The 20,283-nt window shown below is 43.9% G+C and overlaps 1 long non-coding RNA gene across 1 annotated transcript in view; it reads right to left on the reverse strand.

The window, feature by feature from the left end:
- LOC141086208 (uncharacterized) overlaps positions 1 to 15,117 on the reverse strand; it is a 56,781-nt gene extending 41,664 nt beyond the window's left edge. The window contains exon 1 of the long non-coding RNA XR_012231540.1: positions 15,031 to 15,117. This is a non-coding gene — a long non-coding RNA (uncharacterized lncRNA). The remainder of the gene's footprint in view (positions 1 to 15,030) is intronic.
- Between the last annotated feature and the right edge of the window lie 5,166 nt (positions 15,118 to 20,283).

The raw sequence follows: 20,283 nt of genomic DNA on the forward strand, positions 1-20,283 counted from the left end.
CCATAGCCCCCCCATACAGTATAATACACTTCCTATAGTTCTCCATATAGTATAATACACTCCCAGTAGTCTCCCATATAGTATAATGCACTCCCCATAGTGCTCAATATAGTATAATGCATTCCATAGTCATTCATATTGTATAATGCACCCCCATAGTCCTCCATATAGTACAATGCACTCCTCATAGTATAATGCATCTCATAGTCCTTCATATAGTATAATACATTCCCCATAGTCCTCGATACAGTATTATGCAACCCCCATATAGTATGATGCAGCCCCCATATAGTATTGTTAGGGACGGCGGAACGCACTAAATAATAATAATAAGTGCGTTTGCCGCCTGGGGTCCACCGTGCAGTAGGTGTTACACTGCTGCTAGGTAATGGCAGAAGCTCTATATGGTGGTATAACGCACGTGGTTTGAACGTCACCCGGAGTGCTCTGGGCGATCTCTGTTCCTTCACAGAGACGCCGAAGTGTTAAACACAAAGGCTGAGCCTGTTAACATTACAGGGCTCAGAGGAATGCACGCACGGTATATGGTCACAGGACTTGGCCCAAGAGACAGAGTCCACGTCCGTCTAGACCTACCGTGCGTGCGGCGCCACAACCGCGGACACCAAGAAGAGCTGCTGACTGCAGCGCAGCGACAGACACTGCCGCTATATGACAATGCCCGGTAGCAGGCCCACTGTCGGACGCTAGCACTGTGGAGGATGTGCCCTGTGGCTTGCCACTGACTGGCGCTGACTCTATCACTAGTTCCCTATACACACTTGTAATATCAGAGGGAGGGGAATCTTAATGAGTCATTTGCAAGTCCATACATCCATCATCATTCACACAGTTAGCAACTAGAGTCTATACTAGCGCATGGCAGAGCGGCCATGTGAAAGTTTTATAGCCGGGACCTTCCGGAATCTTCCAGATCCCTGAGATGGACCAATCAGATCTGGAGAAGGACCTGTGCATGTGACTCCCGATCTCAAATGGGAGATCGTCTCGTGAGCATGCTCAGTGGAGCGATGGAAGGACTTAGCCTCTGGAACGACTTGCTGCTGAGCAGCCTGCATTGTTACTGCTGGCCCAGAGGTGGCAGTAGCAACCAAACCCACAGAACTGGTCTGAGCAGAGCATTGGGAACGATGGGGCTGCTGAGCAAGCTCCTCTGCGGTCGATGAAGAATGGGAGACCGCTGAATGTGAGGCTCTGGATCCCTGCTGTGCAGTTGCAGGAACCCGACGCCTAACGTTTCCCCCCCTCCTAGGGCCCCCTCCCCTCTGAACCTCGCTACGCTCAAATGCCGCAATAAGGAGTGGGGTGTGGATGTTCTCTACTGGTTCCCAGGTCCGGGCCTCTGGACCATGACCCTTCCAATCCACCAAATAAATTTTTTTGCCACGCACCATCCTGCGTCCCACAATGGCGTTGACCTCAAACTCGTCCGCAGACAAGTCTGATGTCCCAGCAGATGACTCGGAAAACCGGGACATGTGAACAGATTTGAGAAGGGACACGTGGAAGACGTCAGAGATGGCTAAATGTGGTGGAAGAGCCAGACGGTAGACCACAGAGCTGATCCGCTCGAGGATCTTGAAGGGACCAATGTATCGCGGTGTGAACTTGGTGGATTTGGCCCGCAGCCTGATATTTCGGGCAGAAAGCCACACCAAGTCGCCAGGGGCAAAAGTTGGAGTGGGGCGCCGATGTGTGTCGGCGGACGCCCTCATTCTCTCCTTAGAGGCTCGAATAACATCCTGGGTGTGATCCCAATTGTCGCGGGCCTCCACTGCCCAGTCCGCCACCCTGGAATCAGTGGAAGACACTGGCATCGGGACGGGGACGCGCGGATGCTGGCCGTAATTAAGAAGGAACGGCGTCTGACCAGTGGAATTAGCCACTGCATTATTCAGGGCAAATTCAGCCCACGGTAGTAAGGATGCCCAGTCATCCTGCCTGGCAGAGACAAAATGTCGCAGGTACGTGACCAGAGTTTGGTTGGCTCTCGCAACCAACCTGTTCGTCTCAGGGTGATAGGCGGAGGACAAGTTTAGCTCGATACTGAGTAGATTGCAGAGCTCCCTCCAAAACTGAGATGCAAATTGGGGACCTCGGTCACTGACTATTTTGTCTGGCATACCGTGCAAACGAAATACATGCTTTATGAACAGTGCAGCGAGACCTCGAGCGGAAGGCAGCCGCGTGAGTGGCACCAGATGCACCATTTTAGAAAAATGATCGGTGACCATCCAGATGACCATGCTGCCACCGGACTTGGGCAGGCCAACCACAAAGTCCATACCAACCATCTCCCAGGGTCTGTCTGCCACCGGCAGGGGATACAGTAACCCAGCCGGCCTCTGCCTAGAAGACCTGTTCCGAGCACAAAAGACGCATGCCTGAATGTATTCTTTCGTGTCCCGAGCCATGTGCGGCCACCAATAAGACCTTGCCAGGAGTTCTGTGGTCCGCTTATTACCAAAGTGACCACCTACCCTGGACGCGTGTGCCCATGCGAGAACCTCCGCCCGCAGGTGAGGAGGGACAAAGGTCTTGCCCGGCGGCACTGACTCGAGAGCAACCGGGGCCACGGTCCTTAGACTCTCAGTGGGCACGATTAGCCGAGGCTCAGCCTCCTCCGCCGAGACAACAGAGCGAGAGAGAGCATCAGCACGGAAGTTCTTCTCACTGGACAGATAGTACAAGGTGAAGTGGAAATGGGAGAAGAAAAGCGACCACCCAGCTTGACGAGAGTTCAAGCGCTGAGTCGTTTGTAAATAAACCAAATTTTTATGGTCAGTGTACACCTGAAAGGGGAACCGTGCTCCCTCCAGGAGACGTCTCCACTCGGAAAAGGCCAATTTCATTGCCAGCAACTCCCTGTCCTGTTGTGAGTTCATTTTCCCCTTCGTCACTGAGGTCTGGTGAACTCCCTATTCTGGTAAAGGAAGGTAATGAGCCTGATTATCAGGCACCTGAGACTAATGAGGATGACTGGCTGAGTGGAGTCACGGACTGGATATAAGGCTGCCGACGCCCTTCTGCCCTGCGGGTGATTTCTCTGTGGACTTCTAGGACACCAGTCTGATTCCTGCTTCCCTAAAGCTAAGTTTTCTGCTTTGCCTGTTTGCATTTATGTTTTGTTTTTGTTTTCCTTGCTTTTCTGGATTCTGCCATTCCCTGCTGGGGTGAGCTGAATCTCCTTTTGCCTGTTGCTCTGTCTTCAGAATATTCCTGAGTACTGACATAGCTTTTTTGAAGCCTAGCGTCTTCAGGGCCTTTTTCACTGTCAGTCTGTTGGCTCTAATTTTCATAGGGTTTTTCATGGATTGCAGACAGCAGCCTTCCTGTCCTTTCCTATCTAGGTAGTTTGGGCCCCGTCTTTGCTCAGTCTATCTTTCTGTCTGTGTTAGTGTTTTCATCTTGCTTCACCGTCATTATATGTTGGGGGCTGCCTATTGCTTTGGGGTCTGCTCTGGGGCAGTTTAGATTTCCCCTTTCTTTCTTTAGGCCTATTTAATTCTCCGGCTGTGATCGAGGGGTCTAGGGCATCGTAGGAACCCCCCACGGCTACTGTTAGTTGTTGTGATAGGATCAGGGGTCTGCAATCCGATAGCTGCCAACTGCTCTGGTTTTCTGGACTTAGCTAGCATTTCTGTTTTTGCCTCCTACGGTGACTCAATCATAACACTGTCCCCGATGGAGTAGTTTTTCTCCGCCGGTGAGAAGGTCTTAGGGCCCCGTCACACATAGCGACTCACCAGCGATCCCGACAACGATGATATCAATGTGTTAGGATCACTGGTGAATCGCTACATGATTGCTGTGAGCTGTCACACAGACAGCTTCACCAGCGATCAGCACAGCGACGCCGAGCGCGCGGCGTCGCTGTGTTCGTTAGTTACCAGCGCGCTGATGCAGGGAGCTGGTAACTAACGTACACATCGGGTATCCAAGGGACGTGCATCCCTTAGATACCCGATGTGTACGTTAGTTACCAGCTCCCTGCATCAGCGCGCTGGTAATTAACGTACACATCGGGTATCTAAGGGACGGCTGTCCCTTGGATACCCGATGTGTACATTAGTTACCAGCAGATCGCTGGTCTCTCGCCTGTCACACGCAGCTATGCGTGCTGGCCAGCGGGAGACCAGCGACCAAACAAAAGTCCAGAGGTTTCCCAGAGCGATCAGCGATACCGGCAGGGGGGCCGGTCGCTGATCTCTGTCACACACAGCGATCTCGCTGGTGAGATCGCTGTTGTGTCACAAAACTTGTGACTCAGCAGCGATCTCGCTAGCGAGATCGCTATGTGTGATGGGGCCTTTAGAGAAGAAGCAGGGGTGCTTCCGACCTTGAGCATCCTTCTGGAAAAAGACTGCTCCTGCACCGACGGATGAGGCATCCACCTCTAGGATAAAAGGTTTATCCACATCGGGATGGCATAGGATAGGAGCGCCAGCAAAATGGGTTTTCAGAGACGAGAAGGCCATGGAGACCTGTTCTGACCAAACCTTGGGATTAGCTCCTTTTTTGGTGAGGGCCGCCAAAGGAGCTACCAGTGTGGAGAAGTGGGGAATGAACTGACGGTAGTAATTAGCGAACCCCAAAAAGAGCTAAGAGAATGGGGCTCCTGCCAGTCCATTACTTCGTGCAGCTTGGCAGGATCCATAGCCAACCCCTGGGCCGAGATAATATAGCACAGGAACGGCAAGGATTCCTGCTCAAATTGGCACTTCTCAAACTTGGCAAAGAGAGAATTCGCCCGCAAACGGTCGAAGATCTTGCAAACGTCTCTCAGGAGATGCCCCTCTGCCAGACACACAGCGGGTGAACGATGTAGTGCCGTCATCGCACACTGGCTGTGAGTCAGGAGCAGAGGGGACTGAGGGCAGCGCCGGCCCTGATTTACAGATGCAGAGCGGCTTACTGGGCTGGGGGCGGGGCCTCTGGGGGTGGAGACTGTGAAATGATATTCACTGCTTCGCAGTGAATATTCATTTCTCTTTAGCAGCGGGGACAGGGGCTCCTGCCTCCTGTCACCCGCTGCTGCTCCACTGGCAGGGGCCCCCATAGCAGCTGCATGGTGTGTGACACACCACTGGCTGGGGGCCACTGGAGCAGCGGGGGCCCTAGGCAACTGCTTGCCCTGTATGCCAGTAGGTGCAAGGGCCCACCAGATGCCAGGGCCCACCGGAGAATCCTCCGGTTCTCCGGTGGGCCAGTCCGACGCTGAATGCAGGCCCCCTTATAGAGTATAATGCTGCCCCCTCAGTGTATAATGCAGCCCCCTCATAGAGTATAGTGCAGCCCCTCTCACAGAGTATAATGCAGCTCTCTCACAAAGAGTATAATGCAGCCCCCTTATAGAGTTTAATGCTGCCCCCTCAGTGTATAATGCAGCCCCCTTATAGAGTATAGTGCAGCTACCCCATAGAGAATAATGCAGCCACCCCATATAGAATAATGCAGCCACATCACAGAGTATAATACAACCCTCTCATAGAGTATAATGAAGCCCTCCCATAGAGTATAATACATACCCACAGCCCTGCAGCATTATGGCCACCACGTACTCACATACAATACATACTTCTCCCCATTTCCTCACTGCATTGGTGTCTGCAGTGCGTCTCAGCAGTTACTCTGCCCTGCACAGCATGGCGTGCGATGAAGGGACATCATCGTGCACCCGCTGCCTCAGAGGCAGAGGTGGAATGATGGGAGAGGGAGCATCATCTCATGCTCTCTCCTCCATCACTGCTTTCAACTGTCTCATGCTGATAGAGCTGAATACGGGGCAAGGCGGTGGCGCAATCTCCGGGCCCCTCACTCACAGGCCCCATAGCAGCTGAGTGGTGTGCTGCTATTAGTGGCACACTACTAGCTGGGGCCCCTAAGGGAGCAAGGGCCCTAGGCAAATGCCTAGTGTGCCTGCCCCTAACGACGACCCTGAGTATGTCCATCTCCTTACAGGGATAAAGTCAGCAGTGGGGACCACAAGGATCAGTGTTGGGACCAATTCATTTTAATCTCTCTGTTAATGACCTTGTTGATGGGATTTATAGCAAAGTGTCAGTCATTGCTGATGACTTTGTAGGATAACAGAATCTGAGCTTGACAGTATAATATTACGGAACGATCTAGATAAAATTTCTGCATGGGCAAAAATATGGCAGATGAAGTTTAATGTTGTTAGAGTAATGTGCACAGGATGCAGAAATCATTTTACTGCATATATATTAAATGGATATTCTGGTTTATAAATTGGTGGCATATCCCAAAAATTTACCATTATTTTAAAAGATAGGAATATATCACTTACCGTATATGTCCTTGTCCACTCCCATGTATCAAAATGTGCACTGGCCCTGAACTACAGCTAAAATACAGCCATTTAAAATATCCTTATAGAAAAATATTCCCTTAGGTCAGCGAATAAATTTCATTTTCAAAGTCAAGTTCCTCTACTATTCCCTCATAGTCTTCATTTACAAATGCAGCATTGATTAACGTTAATAATGACTTTTTTTTAAAGGGAATCTGTCACCTATTTTTTCGCATCTGCCGGCACTGCCATCAGGGGCTTATCTACAGCATTCTGTAATGCTGTAGATAAGCCCCCGATGTAACCTGAAAGATAAGAAAAACAAGTTAGATTATACTCACCGGGGGGGGGGGGGTCTGGTGCAGTCTGGATCCTATGGGCGTTACGGTCCAGGTCCGGCGCCTCCTACCTTCTAGCGATGACATCCTCTTCCTTACTTCTGTCGCAGCTCCTGTGCAGGTGTAATTCTCTGCCCTGTTGAGGGCAGAGCAGAGTACTGCAGTGTGCAGGCGCCGGACCCCTCTGACCTTTCACGGGCGCCTCAACAGGGCAGAGAATTATGCCTGCGCAGGAGCCGCGACAGAAGCAAGGAAGAGGATGTCATCTCTAGAAGATAGGAGGCGCGGACCCGGATCGCACCAGACCGCACCCCCGGGTCAGTATAATCTAACTTGTTTTTCTTATCTTTCAGGTTTCATCGGGGGATTATCTACAGCATTACAGAATGCTGTAGATAAGCCCCTGATGGCGGTGCTGGCAGCTTATATGTGAAAAAAAGGTGACAGATTCCCTTTAATACAAACATATAACTGGATAAATTAAATGAGCTGTCTTGCACCACAAGCCCATACACTAGGAGGCGCCTGTCTGTGTCCTGTTCATTTAGACACTGTTCACTTGTTCAGGTTTTAAATACATTAGATAGGGACTGCTTCGTGAAGAGTTACCGTAACGTGGTGAAGCAGCTTGGTATATATTTTTTGCAAAAAACGTATCGACTAAATACCCTGTATTTGTTATACAGCACTTGCTGATTACTGTCATGTTTTTTTACTGCGGAGTATTTTTTGCAAATTTGTCATTTTGTGCTTTCTTGTTGTGTTTCAGCCATTGGGTGAACATTGTCTTACCGACTTGTTCACACTTGTGCATGTCACATATGTTTCTCATCGTCAGCTTCCTGTGGCGCCAACGAGCGACGTGTGGACGCGGACGGGAGGACATCAGGAGCGCCTCGTCTGACAGGTAAGTAGTGACCGCCGACCACTGCTATGTCGCTGGTGAGATCTGCCTGTGTGGCAGCTCACTAGCGACCACTTGGCGATGCATCAGCGATCCTGACCGGGCCATATCGCTGGTCAGGATCGCTGGTGCATCGCTAAGTGTGACAGTACCTTAAGCCTGGCGTAAACTACAGCTACAACATTTTTGGGTTTCTACTCCCCATCCTACATGAATCTACACTCACTGGCCACTTTATTAGGTACACCATGCTAGTAACGGGTTGGACCCCCTTTTGCCTTCAGAACTGCCTCAATTCTTCGTGGCAGAGATTCAACAAGGTGCTGGAAGCATTCCTCAGAGATTTTGGACCATATTGACATGATGGCATCACACAGTTGGCGCAGATTTGTCGGCTGCACATCCCTGATGCGAATCTCCCGTTCCACCACATCCCAAAGATGCTCTATTGGATTGAGATCTGGTGACTGAGGAGGCCATTTGAGTACAGTGAACTCATTGTCATGTTCAAGAAACCAATCTGAGATGATTCGAGCTTTATGACATGGCGCATTATCCTGCTGAAAGTAGCCATCAGATGTTGGGTACATTGTGGTCATAAAGGGATGGACATGGTCAGCAACAATACTCAGGTAGGCTGTGGCGTTGCAACGATGCTCAATTGGTACCAAGGGGCCCAAAGAGTGCCAAGAAAAAATTCCCCACACCATGACACCACCACCACCAGCCTGAACCGTTGATACAAGGCAGGATGGATCCATGCTTTCATGTTGTTTACGCCAAATTCTGACCCTACCATCCGAATGTCGCAGCAGAAATCGAGACTCATCAGACCAGGCAACGTTTTTCCAATCTTCTACTGTCCAATTTCGATGAGCTTGTGCAAATTGTAGCCTCAGTTTCCTGTTCTTAGCTGAGAGGAGTGGTACCCAGTGTGGTCTTCTGCTGCTGTAGCCCATCTGCCTCAAAGTTCGACGCACTGTGCGTTCAGAGATGCTCTTCTGCCTACCTTGGTTGTAACGGGTGGCAATTTGAGTCACTGTTGCCTTTCTATCAGCTCGAACCAGTCTGCCCATTCTCCTCTGACCTCTGGCATCAACAAGGCATTTCCGGCCACAGAACTGCCGCTCACTGGATTTTTTTTCTTTTTCGGACCATTCTCTGTAAACCCTAGAGATGGTTGTGCGTGAAAATCCCAGTAGATCAGCAGTTTCTGAAATACTCAGACCAGCCCTTCTGGCACCAACAATCATGCCACGTTCAAAGGCACTCAAATCACCTTTCTTCCCCATACTGATGCTCGGTTTGAACTGCAGGAGATTGTCTTGACCATGTCTACATGCCTAAATGCACTGAGTTGCCGCCATGTGATTGGCTGATTAGAAATTAAGTCTTAACACACAGTTGGACAGGTGTACCTAATAAAGTGGCCAGTGAGTGTATATTGATATTGTGTATTGTTAAACTCATTGTATGTATACAAGTGTACGTAAGCATAAAAAAAATCTGAACTGTAACACAGAATCAACTCCACGTCCTCCCATCACAATAATAACACCACAGAGTATTTGTAGCTCCTGCAAGTCACATGCCAAGGATTTAAAGAATGATTTCCTGAGACTCTCTAATTAAAGACCTTCTCTTCTTGGGGATTTGTTCTGTCCTACTTGCTAAGACAGATCTGCCCAGGATTTCCAATGGTGAATATTTTAGCAGGAATGTAGCCTTTGTTACTATGAATAGTTCCGTGCAGATTAGCAGTATGCCAATTTCCTGTTGCTTTTCAGAGCTGCTATTTGAGCCCCATTTGCTCCTAGCTCTTGCACAATTGAAAACAATGGCTAACTTCATTCAGGTTTCACTCCAGAGCTCTTTAGAAACAGTGGAAGTGGCTAAAGCCCTACTTTACAGCTAATTAACAATAGATAATGTTTGCACTGCATTTTTTCCAGATCTGATAAAAGGTAGAAGTACATATACTGCTTCTGCTGCAGATACTGTGACTTTATGGATACAATAACTGTATTAGCATTTGCAAGTAGCATTGAATATCTAGGGCTAGTATGTCTGTGATAAATAATCCCACAATGTTACAAATGGTTACTTCACCTTGGAGCCGCCCCCAGGGCTTGCATAGCATTGTTAAACCCAGACATACTTGGAAACACAGATCGCACATTCACAACTGTTTCTTCCACGTTTAGTTTAGGTTTCGTTAAAAGCTTTCCTTTTTTTTCCACTTTGTTTCTTCAGTCATAATGAAATGTATATTTCTGGCTAGACAGAAACAGCTGGACATCGTAAGGTCACTTACTTTAATTGACCCAGCATGATAATTAGGAGTTTATCCCCTTTAAGCAATAAAAATATAAAATCCTACATGCCAGTGTATATTGCAAAGTTTTTATTATTGGGAATAGTCAAATCTTCAGGTTCTAATTCCTATATTCTTGCTTTTGATCTGTTTCGCATTTTTCAATATTTTTCACCTTAATGGGGTCACGCTGTACATGCATTCTAATCTATGGACAGCATAGTATAGAGAAGGAGAAGCTGAGCCGAATGATGATGTCTCAAGTGGGGTACCACAGGGCTCTGTCCTTGGCCCTGTATTGTTCAACATCTTTGTGAATGATTTAGATGAAGGAATTGAGGGTAAATTGATTAAATTTGCTGATAACACAAAGCTAGGAGGGATAGCTAATACTAGAGAAAAGAGCGAGAGAATTCAAAAAGATATACTGTATATAAACTGGAGCAGTGGGCAGCAACTCAAAGAATGGTTTTTAACAGGGAGAAATGCAAAGTACTACATCTGGGCAATAAAAATGAAAAAAGCATATACAGAATGGGAGGAATAGGGCTAAGCAACAGCACATGTGAAAAAGACTTGGGTATATTAATAGATCACAGACTGAACATGACTCAACAGTGTGATGCAGCAGCAAAAAAGACAAATACAATTCTGGGATGTATTAACAGAAGCATACAGTCTAGATCACGTGAAGTCATTATTGCCCTCTACTCCTCTTTGGTCAGACCTCATCTGGAATATTGTGTCCAGTTTTGGGCACCACATTTTAAAAAAGATGTCAACCAACTGGAGCAAGTTCAGAGAAGAGCAACCAGAATGGTGACCGGTCTGCAAACCATGTCCTATGAGGAACGGTTGCAGGATTTGGGAATGTTTAGCTTGCAAAAGAGAATATTGAGAGGAGACTTAATAGCTGTCTACAAATATCTGAAGGGCTGTCACATTCTAGAAGGATCATCTTTATTCTTATTTGCACAAGGAAAGACTAGAAGCAATGGGATGAATCTGAATGGGAGGAGACACAGATTAGCTATCAGAAAAAACATTTTGACAGTTAGGGTGATCAATGAGTGGAACAGGCTGCCACGAGAAGTGGTGAGTTCTCCTTCAATAGAAGTCTTCAAACAGAGGCTGGACAGACATCTGTCTGGGATGATTTAGTGAATCCTGCTTTGAGCAGGGGGTTGGACCAGATGGCCCAGGAGGTCCATTCCAACTCTGCCATTCCATGATTCTATGATATGTAGGTTTGTGGGATGTATTCAGTGTAACTTGTTTTTTATTTTTTTTTTTTAAATCCCTGGTGTTTGTATGTAGTTGGTCCTATTAGAGATTGACAGCTATCTCTGCATGCACAGTCATACAAGGAAGACTGTCAATCACTGGACTCCTATACATATAAACACAGGGGTTTCAATGAATAAAATACTAGTTATACTGAATATTTTCACACAAAAGTGTAAACCATCCTGCCGTAGTTTAGATATAATGGATAACATTTTTTACATTATTTTTAGGAAAAGTTGGGCATCAAACTTTATGACAGCCATTGTAGTTTCCATAGCAAGTGGCATCTATCTATTCCAGACTCCTGAATGCGAAGTCTGCTAAGTTATACAGCCATTCCTCATTGGGAGGTGTCAGATGACCATGTTCACCAAGGTCAATAAGTGATTATTTCCTGTCTGTTGTATTCAGAGACATGCCAATATAAGAATATATTAATAACATTTATATACCATTGTTCTATTCCCTTTTGCCGGTACAAATTGACCTTCTTGAGCTCCCATACACAATAGAGAGCTGTCGGCAGCATAACGGTTTGGACGAATGTTCACGTATCCTAACCTATCCTATCCTGTGTTCTCTATGAGAGAGCTACTGACAGCTTTTCTCAGGTAGAACAAAAGGATTGACAGTCCGAAATTGGACATGCTGGAACCTTATCTCGCTCAACGTCATCTGTCAAGGAAGAGTCACTATGTTCCCATACACATTAGGCTGTTGGACAAGACCGCTGCTGTCACTGGACATGGTTGATGTAAGTCTAATTTGTATGGGTGTAAGGGTGCCTTTAGTATGCACCCTTATGTAGCTCATGGTGTGGTGAAGCAGCAGGACCTGAAAATCACAAGGGATTGTCAACCCTACTTAATTCTCTTACTTGATTTGTATATAATCACATGAACTTTCTGCTCTACACATTTGTAATTTATAAATACCCTCATCTATATTTTTTATGGGACTTCATAGTGTAGAATGGGCAGCTTGTACAATTACAGCCAAATGGATGGGTTATCCTCGCATCTTTTTTTCACTAGCATTAATTAACTAGGATTAATGGGGAATAATGCTCTAATGCATATTCCTTCTAATTATCTGGGAGTGGATGTTGCCATCAGACAATTCACCTTCTTGTTGCCTTTTGGCTATCTCTTCTGAGGGAGCCACCCAGTTCTAGAGGTATCCAGACAAGGAGACTCCATTGCATAATACCTCACTGTGCTTTGGCAAAGAGAAATAATCTTATGAGAACAAAATTGAATGTGTTAAAGTTCAGCTGCCAGTGCTCAATTCATCTGCTATAACACGAAAAGCAGGAGGCCCTCAACCTGTGCTTGCTGGTTGGAGGAATACAAGTGCCAAGACTCTAAGCAAGGTTGCTGAGCTGAGAGAGGGCTACATTTTAAGTGCAGGGCTGCAGATACGTGCATAGTTAAACACAATATCATAGTTTAATACAAGAGCATAGTTTCGTGCTTTCCAATGTTTTTATACTTTTATATCCACTGTTTATCCCTATTTAATATGTGCTCCATGGGCAATGGTATCAGGTGTGCATCTTGTGAGACCATGAATGCTGTGTGTTCGGGTTCGTCATATTGCAGATCGGATAGTCAAATTGCTGTGTGGGGCTGTGGAAAACCCAGCGGTCATGGTACACACAGTACCATTGACAAAGTTAGAGGGAGGTGGAAGGTCCTTAAAAATGATTACAGGGAACTAGAAAAGAAGCTGAAGGCCAGAACTTCATGGTGGTGTTTTCAGAAATACTGACGGTGCCATGAGCATCACTAGAAAGACAGCGGGAGCTGAGGGACATAAAAAAAAGTTGCTTAGAAATTAGTGCATTAAGGATGGGTTTGAATTCATGGAGAGCTGGGTCAACTTCTCTGTCCACTATAGTATGGACTGGCTGCAGTTCAATGTGGAGGATGCAGCTGTGCTTGGTGAAAGAATGTCAGATCGATGGAGAAGCTTTTAAACTAGGATCTGAGGAGAGGGTAGTTGTGCTAAAAAGGGGATAGCGTAGACAGAGTGAGACAGTAGGGGTTAATGAGCATTTAAGGGGGCTGTGATATGCAAGGAAAATAGGGAGGTGAGTAGGAGTAAAAAAAATGTACTATTAGTATTAAATGTCTGCTGCAAATGCAAGAAGTCTTGCAAACAAAATTAATGAATTGGAGACTCTTATGTCGCCCACAAAATATGATGTGGTGGGCATTAAGGAAACCTGGCTTGACGAAAGCCATGACTCCGTGACAAATGTAGAGGATAACACAACATTTAGAAAGGACAGGAAAAACAAAAAAGGTGGAGGGGTGTGATTTTCATTAAATCCAACTTAAGACCTGTGCTCAGTAATGACATTGAGGGAGCTGCTACAATGTACAGTCAATATGGATAAGTGTACATGGGGATGGCAATAATGGAAAGCTGCTAATTGGAGTTTGCTATATGCCTCCTAATATAGCTGAACAGGTAGAGGATGAAATGCTGCAACAAATTAAAAAAGCCAGGAAATTTTAATAGGGTTATTCTTAAGGGGGAATTTTAACTATCAAGGCATTCATTGGGACATAGAATCTTCTGGTTGGGCTAAACGCTTCAAGTTCTTATCCACAATTCAAGACAATTATTTCTCTTAGCTGGTAGATGAATCAACCAGGGGAGATAATCTGCTAGATCTGGTCAAATAAACCAGATACAATGTCAGATCTACAGGTCTGGGAGAATTTGGGATGCAGTGACCAAAATATGGTAAGTTTCAATGCAATTTTTAATCAAACATTCAAAAGGGGAAATGCTAAAACCTGGACCTTTAGGAAAGCTGATATCAACAAATTAAAGGAAGAGTTTAATTGTGTAGACTGGGACCATGTCATGGTAACTGGGGATACCGAATATAAATGGGGCATGTTTAAGGATATACTACTATAATCCTGTAGAAAACTTATATCCTCTGGTAATAAACTGTCAAGGAATAAAAAGAAACCATTATGGATAAATAAGACAGTACAACGTTTAATAAGGTAAAAACAAAGGGCATTCAAAATCTTGGAGGCCGAGAATACTGAAATAGCATTTCAGAAGCCTAATGATCTCAATAAGAAATGTAAAAAAAGAAATCAAGCTCGCAAAGGTATCTACAGAGAGACAAATTGCCAACGACATTGAGATAAATCAGCTAAAGTTTTAAAAATATATGAATGCTAAAAAGAAAAAAATGAATGGTATCAGCCCCTTAAAAAACAATAATAGCAAGATAATTATAGAGGACAAAGAAAAGGCTGAGATATTAAACAGGCACTTTTCATCCGAGTTCACCAATGAACTGACTGTTCCTGGAATCTTTCAAAAAGTCAAAAATCAAAGTTCACCATCTGATATAACTAGTTTAACACAAGAAGAAGTACACCTGCGTCTGCGCAAATTATATATTGACAAATTCCTGGGCCGGATGGCATTCATCCATGTATATTTAGGAAATTGAGCTCAGTAATTGACAGACCAATGTATGCCATATTCTTAGACTCTCTTGTAATTGGGTTAGTGCCACAGGATTGGAGGATGGTTCGTGTGGTACTGATATTTAGGAAAGGGAAGAAGGTAGATCCAGACAACTGCCATCCAAAAGTCTGACATCATTAGTGCGCAGAGTTTTTGAGGGCACTATAAGAGACAACCTGCAGAGATATATTGCATAGAATAATATAATAACATTTAATATAAGTCGTGTCTAAGTAACATGTTGGTTTTCTATAAGGAGGTAATACAAAAAGGGATATTGGTAATGCAGCTGATGTGATTTATCTTGACTTTGCAAAAGCATTTGATACTTTACCACATAACATTTTACCTGCGGATTCAGCAAAATCTGCGCAGAAAAATCCGCAGGAGAATCTGCACCGTGTGCACTCAGCCTAAATGTGAAATGTTGAATCTGGGAAACAAGAGATTGGGATTAATGCAACAAAACTGGAAAGTCAGGTTTTAGGGTTTCATTATATTAGTGCCATATCTAAATAACCTGACTAAAGCAGAGTGGCTTGTTTCCACTCACTAGTGCACATGCCCATTCAGCACATTCAGCTCTTCCCCTATGTGAACAACATTTAAAACATGTATAATAATCATAGATTGTAAGCTTGCGAGCAGGGTCCTCATTCCTCTTGGTATCTGTTTTGATCTATGTGTTTATTGTTATGTTGTAATGTCTATTGTCTGGACAAGTCCCCTCTATAATGTAAAGTGCTGCAGAATATTTATTAAAATTATTAATTATTATTATAATACTAGACAGAGACTGATGAAATCTTCAAATAAAAAGGTACATATGTTGTGCATAATCAAATTATGCCTTCATCATCACAAAAATAGTGGAAGACGAGAACATTAGCCAGAGATCCCCCCGTGTTGTGGTAAATGACTTCATATGTTGATCTTGAGTTATTTTCTCTTCTTGCTGATTTGTGGTGCATGTTCTTGCCCTTAAGGCATCTAAGGCTAACATTAAAAAATTGAAAAAGAACATGATTTACCAATTTACTTGTAGGTTAGATCGCTTGATATAATGTTTAAATGATATCATGGGTTTTGCATGTAGAGGTAAATTCACTTAGTTTAGTATAGCATCTCCATTAAATATACTACGTTTTTCTGACAACAAAACTCATATTTATATTTTGAAAAATTTGTCTTACAATGTTGCTGGACCTTATAATTTCCAACTAAAGTTTATCTTATGTTGCATTCCCGTGCGGTCAGCGGGCGCGTCAAAACAACGCATCCGCATACATCCTCATGTCCTGTGTAACCAATGTTAAAGATAGGTATGCAGGATGCATACAAAAGTAGGTGGACCTAAATGGAATAAGTGCAGAAGTGGGGGAGGAACTTCAGGGAGGAAGTATGCAGCCCTCCGCAGAGCCTCAGTACGCTAATGGGAACCTAGCCTAACAACAGGAACCCAGTAGAAGGATGACATATTTTCATACCATAGTTTTTCTTAAATATGAATTGACCACAACATAGGAATACCAGTGACAAAATGGTCAAATGTTAAGTGATAATGAAAATAACTTGGCACTCAACTTCTAGTATTCATGAGATTGGAGAAGAATTTAATTTAGGCAGTCTGCAAAAAACGTTTCGGCCAACAACCTGGCCTTCGTCAGTCCAACTGCTTAAGATAATTAGGTAAGGCGGTAGTGTAGTAAAAGATGTCAATTCCTTTTGCGAGGACTGTGATGGTGAGGCATCCAGCTCACTATTAAGGTGAGATTCTATGTAATAGTCTTTTGTAAAGAGATATCTTAAGCAGGTGGACTGACGAAGGCCAGGTTGTTGGCCAAAACGTTTTTTGCAGACTGCCTAAATAAAATTCTTCTCCAATCTCATGAATACTAGAAGTTGAGTGCCAAGTTATTTTCATTACTTCTTGGTTTGGGTAACCTACTTGTGCACCCTGCAGCAGTGCCACGCTATACTTCACAAATGTTAAGTGATACAAAATGAGCACAATTTATATCCAATAAAGAGACAGATATTACTATACTTTTTCCTCAAGCTACATACTTCTATATACAGGAAAATGCTTACTTTCTTCAAATATCTACTGCGCACAATTGCTGTATTATTTTCAAACCTCTCACGTCGTGTTCCTACCTTTATAGTTTATTGACATTTATACAACACAGTTTAAATATTTTTCCTAGACTTTGTGTATCAAGCGCCAGAAAACACCTGTTCATTCAGAACTTATCTCAAATGATCACCTTTTCTTCATGTCATAAAATGTTAACCATTAGACATAGTTCTGCACGAACGTTAAGGGCGAGTTGGACGTAGGGAACATGCAAAGAAACAGGTCAGAGTCAGTTTTAGCATTTTGGTAAAGTGAGGGTTAAATGAGTCTGCCGATTGTCCAAATACAAGAAAATATGGATTGATAAGGATGAAAACCCATTCTGCTCCCTGGCTGGCACATTTTCAGTTCTAACAACAGATGTCTGCTACTTAACAACTGATATAAATAGTTTCCAGTGTTGAGTCACAGTGTGGAAATTGTATTTCGTAGGGACATTCTAGCGTTCGGAGACAATTGTGGCCTATTTTCTCAAGAAGTATTCATTTACAGGAGAATCTGACATTGAGCGGAAACAACCCAAGAAGAAAAAGCAGTCAAAAATCCATAAAAACAAAATTTTATTAAATAATGTAAAATATTATATAAGGACATACGGTGTGTGGTAGGGAAAACAGGAATATAGAGCATAATGGTCAACAAAGGAGACCAGCCACACTGCAAGCATCGCACCAGGAATAAGCGTATTAAAGTAAACAGAATAGCAATAGTCAGACAGGGAAAGAATGGCACATATTGTTATGGCAAGGAGTGTATTGAAGCATCACCATATAGCCAAAGGATGGTATCCTATTACATGGCACACTACCCTGCCCGTGAAGAACACATGACATCCATAACTGATGCTATGTAAAGCATCAGGAACAAGAGCAAAAGTAAATATAGTTATACCTGGAAGCAGTGGTGGCAGTGGGGTCGGTCCGGTCCCCGACGCGCGTTTCGGAGCCAAAGGACTCCTTCCTCAGGGAACGCTCCCTGAGGAAGGAGTCCTTTGGCTCCGAAACGCACGTCGGGGACCGGACCGACCCCACTGCCACCACTGCTTCCAGGTATAACTATATTTACTTTTGCTCTTGTTCCTGATGCTTTACATAGCATCAGTTATGGATATCATGTGTTCTTCACGGGCAGGGTAGTGTGCCATGTAATAGGATACCATCCTTTGGCTATATGGTGATGCTTCAATACACTCCTTGCCATAACAATATGTGCCATTCTTTCCCTGTCTGACTATTGCTATTCTGTTTACTTTAATACGCTTATTCCTGGTGCGATGCTTGCAGTGTGGCTGGTCTCCTTTGTTGACCATTATGCTCTATATTCCTGTTTTCCCTACCACACACCGTATGTCCTTATATAATATTTTACATTATTTAATAAAATTTTGTTTTTATGGATTTTTGACTGCTTTTTCTTCTTGGGTAGTTTCTATTGAATGTGCAGTGTCCTTTATATTGGATAGTCCTAATATGTGGATCATGATATACAATATATATTATTGATCACAATTTATGGCCGTTTGGTCATATACTTTCCGGCCTCCACAGTACTATGTCTTCTCCCTACTCATTTTATTGAGCGGAAACAGTAGCTATGAGACTACTATTGTGTTCTGCTACTTTTAATACTAATTGCATAAACAATAAAGAGAATAATTGAGAATGGGAAATTTTGGTACATTTTGTATCTAACAAAAGTAAGGTTTAGTTTCTGGTCATAGGAATAAATCAATAATAAGCATAGATATATCAAGATTAAAATGTAAAGACAATTGTGCTTCATATGTTATATTGTTCTTAATACAATTGATTTATCTGATGCAGCTTTAATCGGTATCATAACCCATTAATTAAGTGTTACGTTTTGGCATGAGTCAATTATATCTTGTTGTAACATGTGGCCTGGTGATCAAAAATCATTCTGGATTTATTACATGCAACAGAATAATTGCTGGTCATACAGTAGTAATAAATAAATAATATGTATGATTATATCATAAGTTTTAGTATCAAGGAAGTCCATCAAGTTCATATGTTATATAAGTTGTTTCAGTTCTTTACCATATTGAAAATGGAGCAAATTTTAAAGGTATGATTACCACACTCTCAAAATATAGCTACTACCCCAATAGGCTGTGTAATGAATTGAGGGATGATTCTTAAAGGGGCTATCCGGTACTTTCATTATCTTTGCACATGGCGCTAAGTAGTAACAGGTAGGTTGTTGCTAACGACCTGCCTATTCTGCCCAACGCTAATCTCTGCTGACTCTGCACTAGTGGATCCCTCCTGCGGCTCCCACTAATGATACGTTGACAGAGTATCACCTTCTCTTCCATTCCGCTCTGTTGACAGAGCATGTCTGCCCATGTCATGCTGACTGACAGCTGTCTCTCCGCTACCTAACTGCAGGAGCTGGTTTTCAATCAGAATTACGTTGCAAGTGACGCCCACTCAACAGTGCAGACCGGAAGAGGAAAAGCTGCTCTTTTTTTACGAGAATATCGGGAATCGCCATCTTAGATTATTCCCATGCAGAGCAGGCAGGTAGTTAGCAACTACCTGCCTGTTTATGCTTAGCCACATACACAAAAATAATAAAACTCCTGGATGACACCTTTAAAAGTGGGTCTGCACTCTGCAACGGCTAATAGAGTTCACAAAAGAGAAGCCCCTTCTGTTAACTCTGATTTCCCTACTTTTATCTAAGCGCATGTGCACACTATGTCTTTTTCAGGTGAAACTGCTGATTTTCTCTAGAGGAACACGCACTAGAAAACACTTTGTTTTTTCTGACTTGTCTTTTTTTAGCATTTGTGGGGGGTTGGGGGTTGTTTCTTGACTGCTTTTTTGAAGTTTCTGACTGCCAGCAGTTTTTATTTAGCATGACAGTTTATGGCCAATTCGCTCAATTAAAAAACTTCCCTCCCTCCATATATTCATTCCCCTGCCCCTGTACCTCTTAAATTATAATAATAACACACAGGAGACCTGCTTTGAATATAATTAGCCAAAGCTGCCATTTATTAGCAAATAATAATAACAATAACCAAATTTAAATTACCAAAATTGGGAGAGGTCCTTGAAGCTACAAGATCTGGCACATTATCCTCACTCCACGACACAGACAGTGCCACTGCTTTCTACAATGCCACTCTTGCATCAGCTATGGATGTGGTTGCCCCTCTCGTTCTTGACAGAGTGCGATGTATCAACAGACAACCCTGGCACAATAGCACCACTAAAAAGATCGGGCAAGTGTCCAGGATTGCAGAGCGGTGTTGAAAGAAAACAAATTTGCGTAATTCGACTTCACTGCATTCAAACAGGCAACACTCGCTTTCAAATCTGCCCTCACCTCTACTAAACAGGCCTACTTCACTACCCTCGTATCGTCCCTATCCTACAATCCAAAACAGTTATTCAAAACTTTAACTCGCTCCTCTGCCCACCACTGCCCCTTCCA

The sequence above is a fragment of the Dendrobates tinctorius genome, unplaced genomic scaffold (assembly GCF_039654945.1).
Source record: "Dendrobates tinctorius isolate UK_male_01 unplaced genomic scaffold, ASM3965494v1 ptg000030l, whole genome shotgun sequence".
Lineage (NCBI taxonomy): Eukaryota > Metazoa > Chordata > Amphibia > Anura > Dendrobatidae > Dendrobates > Dendrobates tinctorius.